Source organism: Anomaloglossus baeobatrachus, chromosome 5, assembly GCF_048569485.1.
Source record: "Anomaloglossus baeobatrachus isolate aAnoBae1 chromosome 5, aAnoBae1.hap1, whole genome shotgun sequence".
Taxonomy (NCBI): Eukaryota; Metazoa; Chordata; class Amphibia; order Anura; family Aromobatidae; genus Anomaloglossus; species Anomaloglossus baeobatrachus.
This window is the reverse complement of record NC_134357.1, coordinates 567,061,260-567,072,053: the sequence shown is the minus strand read 5'-3', so window position 1 is coordinate 567,072,053 and position 10,794 is coordinate 567,061,260. Positions and strand designations below refer to the sequence as shown.

The 10,794-nt window shown below is 52.8% G+C and overlaps 1 protein-coding gene across 1 annotated transcript in view; it reads left to right on the top strand.

Moving 5' to 3' along the window:
• The window catches only part of LOC142312404 (uncharacterized), an 81,241-nt gene that overhangs the window by 26,145 nt on the left and 44,302 nt on the right, over positions 1–10,794 (top strand). The window lies entirely within an intron of this gene.

Genomic DNA, 10,794 nt, shown 5'->3' with positions numbered 1-10,794 from the left:
TGAATGCTGTGTGGCTTATTGTATAATGTATAGTCTGGTACATACAGTGTCTACAAGTAGTATTCAACCCCCTGCAGATTTAGCAGGTTTGATAAGATGCAAATAAGTTAGAGCCTGCAAACTTCAAACAAGAGCAGGATTTATTAACAGATGCATAAATCTTACAAACCAACAAGGTATGTTGCTCAGTTAAATTTTAATAAATTTTCAACATAAAAGTGTGGGTCAATTATTATTCAACCCCTAGGTTTAATATTTTGTGGAATAACCCTTGTTTGCAATTACAGCTAATAATCGTCTTTTATAAGACCTGATCAGGCCGGCACAGGTCTCTGGAGTTATCTTGGCCCACTCCTCCATGCAGATCTTCTCCAAGTTATCTAGGTTCTTTGGGTGTCTCATGTGGACTTTAATCTTGAGCTCCTTCCACAAGTTTTCAATTGGGTTAAGGTCAGGAGACTGACTTGGCCACTGCAACACCTTGATTTTTTCCCTCTTGAACCAGGCCTTGGTTTTCTTGGCTGTGTGCTTTGGGTCGTTGTCTTGTTGGAAGATGAAATGACGACCCATCTTAAGATCCTTGATGGAGGAGCGGAGGTTCTTGGCCAAAATCTCCAGGTAGGCCGTGCTATCCATCTTCCCATGAATGCGGAACAGATGGCCAGGCCCCTTGGCTGAGAAACAGCCCCACAGCATGATGCTGCCACCACCATGCTTGACTGTAGGGATGGTATTCTTGGGGTCGTATGCAGTGCTATCCAGTCTCCAAACGTCACGTGTGTGGTTGGCACCAAAGATCTCGATCTTGGTCTCATCACACCAGAGAACCTTGAACTAGCCTGTCTCAGAGTCCTCCAAGTGATCATGAGCAAACTGTAGACGAGCCTTGACATGACGCTTTGAAAGTAAAGGTACCTTACGGGCTCGTCTGGAACGGAGACCATTGCGGTGGAGTACGCTACTTATGGTATTGACTGAAACCAATGTCCCCACTGCCATGAGATCTTCCCGGAGCTCCTTCCTTGTTGTGCTTGGGTTAGCCTTGACTCTTCGGACAAGCCTGGCCTCGGCACGGGTGGAAACTTTCAAAGGCTAACAGTAGTTCCATAAGCCTTCCACTTCCGGATGATGCTCCCAACAGTGGAGACAGGTAGGCCCAACTCATTGGAAAGGGTTTTGTACCACTTGCCAGCCTTGTGACCCTCCACGATCTTGTCTCTGATGGCCTTGGAATGCTCCTTTGTCTTTCCCATGTTGACCAAGTATGAGTGCTGTTCACAAGTTTGTGGAGGGTCTTAATTAGTCAGAAAAGGCTGGAAAAAGAGATAATTAATCCAAACATGTGAAGCTCATTATTTGTGCCTGAAATACTTCTTAATACTTTAGGGGAACCAAACAGAATTCTGGTGGTTTGAGGGGTTGAATAATAAATGACCCTCTGAATAAACTTTTCACAATTTAAAAAAAAAAAAAGAAATAACGTTCTTTTTTGCTGCAGTTCATTTCACACTTCCAGGCTGATCTACAGTCCAAATGTCATAATGCCAAGTTAATTCCGAATGTGTAAACCTGCTAAATCTGCAGGGGGTTGAATACTACTTGTAGGCACTGTATTTATATTCAGGGGCACAGTGTGGGGTAAATGTATGCAGGGGCGTAACGACCGCGGTCGCAGAGGTCGCCACTGCGACCGGGCCCGCAGGGTTATAGGGGCCCAGCAGCCGCTCTGCAGAGCCGGCTGCCGGGCCCCTATGTGTAGTGGCGCTGTGTAGTGGCCGACTGCGCGACCGTTGGGGGGCCGGCCCGTGAGTCGCCTGTGAGTCAGGGGGGCCCAGTGTCAGTAGGGGGCAGAGGGGCGCCTGACCTGGAGAGGCCCACCAGGCGTTCCTGACCTGCAGCAGAGCAGAAACGCTCCTGCACGGCAGACGGAATCCATCCCTACCAGGACCTGCGATGATGTCACGCCCATGTGACTGTGTGGGAGGAGACACGGGATTGCCGGGGAGAAAGCAGGAGAAGATACTTTGGACACATGATGACTGGTAATGAGAAAAGAGGGGACATGAGGGGAGGGGCTTCAGGGTGAGGGGCATATGAGGGCTGCAGACTGTGACAGAAGCATGTGAAGGGTGCAGAGTGTTTGAGAGGGGTAAGTTGGGGTACAGGCAGGGTGAGATATGTGGGCAGGGTGTGTGATATGGGGGTGTAGTGTGTATGTGTGATATGGGGGTGTAGTGTGTATGTGTGATATGGGGGTGTAGTGTGTATGTGTGATATGGGGGTGTAGTGTGTATGTGTGATATGGGGGGTGCAGGCTGTATGGGGAGCAGGGTATGTGACACATGGAGGTGTAGTGTGTGATCTGGGAGGTGCAGGCTGTATGGGAAGCAGGGTGTGAGATATGGGGGTGCAGGTTGTATGGGGAGCAGGGTGTGAGATATGGGGGTGTGATGTGTGTGATATGGGGGTGCAGGCTGTATGGGGAGCAGAATGTGGGACATATGGGGGTGTAGGGTGTGTGATCTGGGGGGTGCAGGCTGTATGGGGAGCAGGGTGTGTGACATATGGGGGTGAAGTGTGTGTGATCTGGGAGGTGCAGGCGGTGTGGGGAGCAGTGTGTGTGACATATGGGGGTAGGGGCGTAACTACTGTGGTCGCAGGGGTCGTAAGGAGAAGAGAGGTGCTTGTTATTTTATTTTGCTTGCTGCATGACACGTAGAGGCCCGGGGGGGGCGGGGGGGGGGGGGGGCTTGCTGCATGACACATATAGGCTCTGGGGGGGCTGGCTGCATGACACATGGAGGCCCTGGAGGGGCTGGCTGCATGACACATGGAGGCCTTGGGGGGGCTGGCTTCATGACACATAGGGGCCCTGGGGGGGGCTGGCTGCATGACACATAGAGGCCCTGGGGGGGGGCTGGCTGCATGACACATATAGGCCCTGGGGGGGCCGGCTGCATGACACATATAGGCCCTGGGGGGGCTGGCTGCATGGCACATATAGGCCCTGGGGGGGGCTGGCTGCATGGCACCTGGGGGGGGCTGGCTGCATGACACATGGAGGCCCTGGAGGGGCTGGCTGCATGACACATGGAGGCCTTGGGGGGGCTGGCTGCATGACACATAGAGGCCCTGAGGGGGGCTGGCTGCATGACACGTAGAGGCCCTGGGGGGGGGGGGCTGGCTGCATGACACATAGAGGCCCTGGGGGGGGCTGGCTGCATGACACATAGAGGCCCTGGGGGGGCTGGCTGCATGACACATAGAGGCCCTGGGAGGGGCTGGCTGCATGACACATAGAGGTCCTGGAGGGGGCTGGCTGCATGACACATAGAGGCCCTGGGGGGGGCTGGCTGCATGACACAGAGGCCCTGGGGGGGGCTGGCTGCATGACACATAGAGGCCCAGGGGAAGCTGGCTGCATGACACATGGAGGCCCTGGTGGGGCTGGCTGGCAGGCTGCATGCCACATAGAGGCCCTGGGGGGGCAGGCTGCATGCCACATAGAGGCCCTAGGGGGCTGGCTGCATGACACATGGAGGCCCTGGGGGGGCTGGCTGCATGACACATAGAGGCCCTGGGGGAGGGCTGGAGCATGATACATGGAGGTCTATGGGACTGCATAATAAACATGAAGGACACCTTATACATGGACTATAGGGGTGCATTATACATGGAGGAGTATGGGGCTGCATAATACAAAATGAAGGACACCTTATACATGGAGTATAGGGGTACATTATACATGGAGGAGTATGGGGCTGTATAATACAATATGATGATTCATGGGGCTGCATTATAATACCTATAGGACTATGGGGACTACATTATAATATATGGAGGAATATGGAGGCTACCTTACACATGGTCTGTGGGGGTGTGTTCTAAAACATGGACAGTGGCGTAACTACCGCGGTCGCAGCGGTCGCGATCGTGACCGGGCCCGGGCGGTTTGGGGCCCGCGGGGACCCGGCAGATCAGCAGCCAGCTCCTCTCAGTGAGAGAGAAGCTGCGCTGATCTATCACAGTGCACGCGCCCACTATATGACCCGCTGCCGCCCCCGACACCGGGCCCTCCTGCCCGATGTCAGCGGCGGCACCGGGGCCCCCCTCCCCCGTCACCGCGCACAGTAATAATGAAGCAAAGAGCGGCCGGCGCCGCTCTGCATCATCATTCTGCCCCTGTGCCTGTGCGGTGACGTCACTCCTGTGCGACTGCTGTGCTGAGTGCACAGAGCGCAGGGAGGGAGGACGCCGCCGACCGCAGCACCGGGAGGACGAGCAGCAGTGGAAGGAGGAGAGCAGGGACTCGGGAGTACAGCATCAGTGGAACAAGGAGACGTCAGGACAGAGCAGCAGTGGAAGGAGGAGAGCGGTGAGTACTTGGGTTTTTTTTTATATATATATGAGTACACGGTGGTCAGAGGCCTGGAGTGGGGAGGCTGCATTATACTGTGCATGGAGGCCTGGGGTGGGGAGGCTGCATCTGTACATGGAGGCCTGGGGTGGGGAGGCTGCCTGATACTGTACAAGGAGGCCTGGGGTGGGGAGGCTGCCTGATACTGTACAAGGAGGCCTGGGGTGGGGAGGCTGCATGATACTGTACATGGAGGCCTGGGGTGGGGAGGCTGCCTGATACTGTACAAGGAGGCCTGGGGTGGGAAGGCTGGATGATACTGTACATGGAGGCCTGGGGTGGGGAGGCTGCATCTGTACATGGAGGCCTGGGGTGGGGAGGCTGCCTGATACTGTACAAGGAGGCCTGGGGTGGGGAGGCTGCATGATACTGTACATGGAGGCCTGGGGTGGGGAGGCTGCCTGATACTGTACATGGAGGCCTGGGGTGGGGAGGCTGCATGATACTGTACATGGAGGCCTGGGGTGGGGAGGCTGCCTGATACTGTACAAGGAGGCCTGGGGTGGGGAGGCTGCCTGATACTGTACATGGAGGCCTGGGGTGGGGAGGCTGCCTGATACTGTACATGGAGGCCTGGGGTGGGGAGGCTGCATGATACTGTACATGGAGGCCTGGGGTGGGGAGGCTGCCTGATACTGTACAAGGAGGCCTGGGGTGGGGAGGCTGCATGATACTGTGCATGGAGGCCTGGGGAGGCTGCATTATACTGTACATGGAGGCCTGGGGAGACTCCATTATACTGTACATGGAGGCCTGGGGAGGCTGGCAGCATTATTATACATGGAGGCCTGGGGAGGCTGGCTGCATTATTATACATGGAGGCCTGGGGAGGCTGGCTGCATTATTATACATGGAGGTCTGGGGAGGCTGGCTGCATTATTATACATGGAGGCCTGGGGAGGCTGGCTGCATTATTATACATGGAGGCCTGGGGAGGCTGGCTGCATTATTATACATGGAGGCCTGGGGAGGCTGGCTGAATTATTATACATGGAGGCCTGGGGAGGCTGGCTGAATTATTATACATGGAGGCCTGGGGAGGCTGGCTGCATTATTATACATGGAGACCTGGGGAGGCTGGCTGCATTATTATACATGGAGGCCTGGGGAGGCTGGCTGCATTATTATACATGGAGGCCTGGGGAGGCTGGCTGCTATATTATACATGGAGGCCTGGGAGGCTGGCTGCTATATTATACATGGAGGCCTGGAGAGGTTGGCTGCATTATTATATATGGAGGCCTGGTGAGGCTGCATAATAAACATGAAGGACACCTTATACATTGAATATAGAGGTGTAATATACATAGAGGTCTATGAGGCTGCATTATACTGGAGGTCTATAGGGCTGCATTAAAATGGAGGTCGGGGGGGGGGCTGTATAATACAAAATGAAGGGACACCTTATACATGGAATATAGGGGTGAATTATACATGGAGGAGTATGGGGCTGCATAATACCATCTGAAGTTTTATGGGGTTGTGTTATAATACATATAGGACTATGGGGGCTGCATTATAATATATGGAGGACTATGGAGGCTACCTTATACATGGACTATGGAAGTGCATTATAAAACATGGAGGACTATGTGGTGCAGTATAATATATGGAGAACTATGGGGTGAATTATAATACATGGAGAACTATGGGAAATGCATTATAATTGAAGGGCTACTTTATACATGGAGGATTATGGGGGTGCATTATAATATATGGAGGGCTATGTATCTGCATTCTAATATATGAAGGGTTATGTGAGACCCTTTATACAATTATTTGGAAGGCTATGTGGGGGCTGTTATAGTATTTTGAGAACTTTATACAGGGGGGACAAAGATACAAGTATGGGATGGAAATGTTTTGTGCTGAGGGAAAAAGGCTCTTTCCCTCAGCAGCCAACTTTCCCATGCTCTGCTATACATCTCTCAGCACCCAGCTTTCCCATGTTCTGATATACATCTCTCAGCACCCAGCTTTCCCATGTTCTGATATACATCTCTCAGCACCCAGCTTTCCCATGCTCTGCTATACATCTCTCAGCACCCAGCTTTCCCATGTTCTGATATACATCTCTCAGCACCCAGCTTTCCCATGTTCTGCTGTACATCTCTCAGCACCCAGCTTTCCCATGTTCTGATATACATCTCTCAGCACCCAGCTTTCCCATGTTCTGCTGTACATCTCTCAGCACCCAGCTTTCCCATGTTCTGATATACATCTCTCAGCACCCAGCTTTCCCATGTTCTGATATACATCTCTCAGCACCCAGCTTTCTCATGCTCTGATATGGGAAAGCTGGGTGCTGAGGACAAGATAAATATCAGAACATAGGAAAGCTGGGTGCTGATAGAGGGATTTCAGGGTGCTGTGGGTGAGAGCCAAGTGTCAGCGTCATTATCCTGTACCCCGAGTGTCAGTGTCATTATCCCTTACCCCATACCTCCCAACCATCCCGGATACAGCGGGACTTTCACGCTTTACGTTGTTTGTCCCGTTGCCACGATCGGGACGGCCGGCTCCCGGGCTCCGCCCACCCACTCTCTCTCCGCCTCCCTGCTTTTCCCTCCTACCATCCCAGTAGACGTGGCATAACAGAGAGGAGCGCTGCCTGTGCTGCTGCTGGTACAGTAAAATCTCCCCAGCGCTGATTTCCCTCCCTCCCCCCCCTCACCCCCGGCCGGAGCCTCTCTGTGCGGTCGGCCGGCCGCCTGTCTGTGCGGTCGGCCGGCCGCCTTTCTGTGCGGGCGCCCCCCGGCCGCCTGTCTGTGCGGGCGCCCCCCGGCCGCCTGTCTGTGCGGGCGCCCCCCGGCCGCCTGTCTGTGCGGGCGCCCCCCGGCCGCCTGTCTGTGCGGGCGCCCCCCGGCCGCCTGTCTGTGCGGGCGCCCCCCTGCCGCCTGTCTGTGCGGGCGCCCCCCTGCCGCCTGTCTGTGAAGGCGACCGGCCACCTCACTGTGTGGGCGACCGGCCGCCTCACTGTGGCTCCCTGCGTGTCCATGCTGGAGGCCCGCCGGCTGCCTGCGTGTCCATGCTGGAGGCCCGCCGGCTGCCTGCGTGTCCATGCTGGAGGCCCGCCGGCTGCCTGCGTGTACATGCTGGAGGCCCGCCGGCTGCCTGCGTGTCCATGCTGAATGGGTGTGGATGGGGAGTGGATATGGGCGTGACTGTGAAATGGATGTGGTTAGGGGGCGTGGCCTAAACATTTGCCGCGCCGCGCTACGCGCGCCGCAAACTTTGTCCTTCTTTTCCTTCTTTAAAAGTTGGGAGGTATGCCTTACCCAAGTGTCTGTGTATGTGGAGGGCGGGCCCAGGTCTAAACTTTGCACCAGGGCCCATCCAACTCTAGTTACGCCACTGAATGTATGTATACAATATATGTGACCATGTTATTTTCAGGGTTGCGGTGATCAATGTGACAAGAAGAGTAGTGGCTGTAAGATGGCGACATGAAGGTCTGACCAGATGGAGAAGAGACAACAGAAAATAACTTACCAGATGAGACGTCAGCGGTAAGTAACTTTCTGGAAACATTTATTCTCTACTGTATGACTTGGAGAATTGCTGTTATTTGTTAAATCCGTTAGGCCACATCATCATATTTGTGTGACATTTCCGTGTGTTGCCAGACTTTTTTTATCAGATGGCACGCGGACCCCTAGAGTTTCATAGATGCATTCACATATCTGTGAAAATCACAGATCCGAGAATGAGATCTGCGAGACTCGGAGCATGTGCTGTTCTGATCTGATTATGAGGAATAGGACAATCTCCATGGATCAGTGCGCTGTCCGAGAAAAAAAAGTCAGGCAGCACACTGACATTGCACACGGATGCAACCTCATTATTTGGTGCTATCCTTTATTATATAGTGTCCTTTCTTTTTCTGTATAGCACCATCTCCTATATAGCATATTCTCGTTATTTGTGTTATTCACAGCTCCCTCTCTTTATTATATAATCATTATTATTATTATTTATTATTATTGCGCCATTTATTCCATGGCGCTTTACAATTGAGAGAGGGTATACGTACAACAATCATTAACAGTACAAGACAGACTGGTATAGGAGGAGAGAGGACCCTGCCCGCGAGGGCTCACAGTCTACAGGGAATGGGTGATGGTACAATAGGTGAGGACAGAGCTGGTTGCGCAGTGGTCTACTGGACTGAGGGCTATTGTAGGTTGTAGGCTTGTTGGAAGAGGTGTGTCTTGAGGTTCCTCTTGAAGCTTTCCACAGTAGTGGAGAGTCTGATGTGCTGAGGTAGAGCGTTCCAGAGTATGGGGGATGCACGGGAGAAATCAGAGAGGAGCAGAGAAGGAGATCTTGTGAGGATCTGAGGTTGAGTGCAGGTAGGTACCGGGAGACTAGGTCATAGATGTAGGGAGGAGACAGGTTGTGCATGGCTTTGTATGTCATGGTTAATGTTTTGAACTGGAGTCGTTGGGCGATGGGAAGCCAGTGAAGGGATTGGCAGAGTGGAGAGGCTGGGGAGTAGCGAGGGGAGAGGTGGATTAAGCGGGCCACAGAGTTTAGGATAGATTGGAGGGGTGTAAGAGTGTTGGAAGGGAGGCCAGAGAGCAGGAGGTTGCAGTAGTCGAGGCGGGAGATGATGAGGGCATGCACTAATGTTTTTGCTTATTCTTGGTTAAGGAAAGCACGGATCCGGGAGATATTTTTGAGTTGTAATCGGCATGAGTTGAAGAGTGCTTGGATGTGTGGCTTGAAGGATAGAGCAGAATCGAGGGTTACTCCAAGGCAACGAGCTTGTGAGACTGGGGTGAGTGAGCAACCATCAAGTTTGATGGAAAGGCTTGTTGGAGGAGATGAGCGAGGAGGAGGAAAGACAATGAACTCTGTTTTGTCCATGTTAAGCTTTAGGAATCGCGCAGAGAAGAAGGATGAAATAGCAGACAGACATTGTGGAATTTTGGTTAGTAGAGAGGTAATGTCAGGTCCAGAGAGGTAGATCTGTGTGTCATTGGCGTAGAGATGATACTGGAAGCCGTGGGACTCTATGAGCTGTCCCAGGCCGAAGGTGTAGATGGAGAACAGCAGGGGTCCAAGAACTGAGCCTTGGGGGACACCGACAGATAGGGGGCGAGATGAGGAAGTGGTCTGAGAATGGGAGACGCTGAAAGTTCGGTCGGTTAGGTATGAGGAGATCCAAGATAGGGCCAAGTCTGTGATGCCCAGAGATGAGAGAATCTGTAGTAGGAGGCAATGGTCTACTGTGTCGAAGGCAGAGGACAGGTCCAGGAGGAGGAGGATAGAGTAGTGTCGCTTGGCTTTGGCGATTACTAGATCATTGGTTACTTTGGTTAGGGCAGTTTCAGTAGAGTGATGAGGTCGGAAGCCAGATTGAAGCCGGTCAAAGAGGGAGCAGGAGGAGAGGTATGAGGACAATTCAAGATGGACATGCTGTTCCAGTAGTTTTGAGGCGTAGGGGAGAAGGGATATGGGGCGATAGTTTGACACAGAGGATGGGTCAAGGGATGGGTGTAATAGAGGCATGTTTAAAGCATGAAGGGAATACACCAGTTGTTAGTGATAGGTTGAAGAGATGGGTTAAGGCTGGGATGAGGACTGCGGTGATGTTGGGGATGAGGTGCGATGGGAGCAGGTCCAGTGCACAGGTGGTTAGATGTGATCTTGAGAGTAGAGTGGAGAGATTGTTTTCTGTCATGGTAGAGAAGCTGGATTTGGAGGAAGAGGGATGAGTAGCTATGATGAGGGGCTGTGGTGATTGTGGGCCAAAGCTTGCTCTGATGTTGTCAATCTTCCGATTGAAGAAAGAGGCAAAGTCTTCAGCTGAGAGGAGAGGAGAGGGAGGTGGTGCCGGAGGACGGAGGAGAGAATTGAAAGTGTTGAATAGCTGTTTAGGGTTGTGAGAGAGAGAAGATATGAGGGATGAGAAGTAGGATTGTTTTGCAGCAGTGATTGTGGACTTGAAAGTGGTGAGGGACTCTTTATATGCAATGAAGTGCTCAGTGGAATGAGACCTCTTCCATCTGCGCTCAGCAATTCTGGAAGCCCGTCTTAGTTCTTTAGTCTGCCTCGTGTGCCAGGGTTGCCTGTTGATTGTGCGGGTTTTGGTGTGTGTGAGGGGGGCAGCTGATTCGAGAGCTCCAGAGATTGTAGTGTTGTATAAAGTTGCAGCGGCATCTGCATCATGTAGAAATGTAATGTTTGTGAGGGGGAGAAGGGACTGAGAAAGGGCGTGTAAATCAATGTGTTTGATATTTCTGCGAGGGTGTGGAAGTTTGTGGAGGGGGGGTTGCGTACTTGGAGAAGAGAGGGAAGAGAATGTGAGTAGGTTGTGGTCAGACGGGGGAGAGACGAGTTAGAGAGGATAGATAGGGAACAGAGGCGAGTGA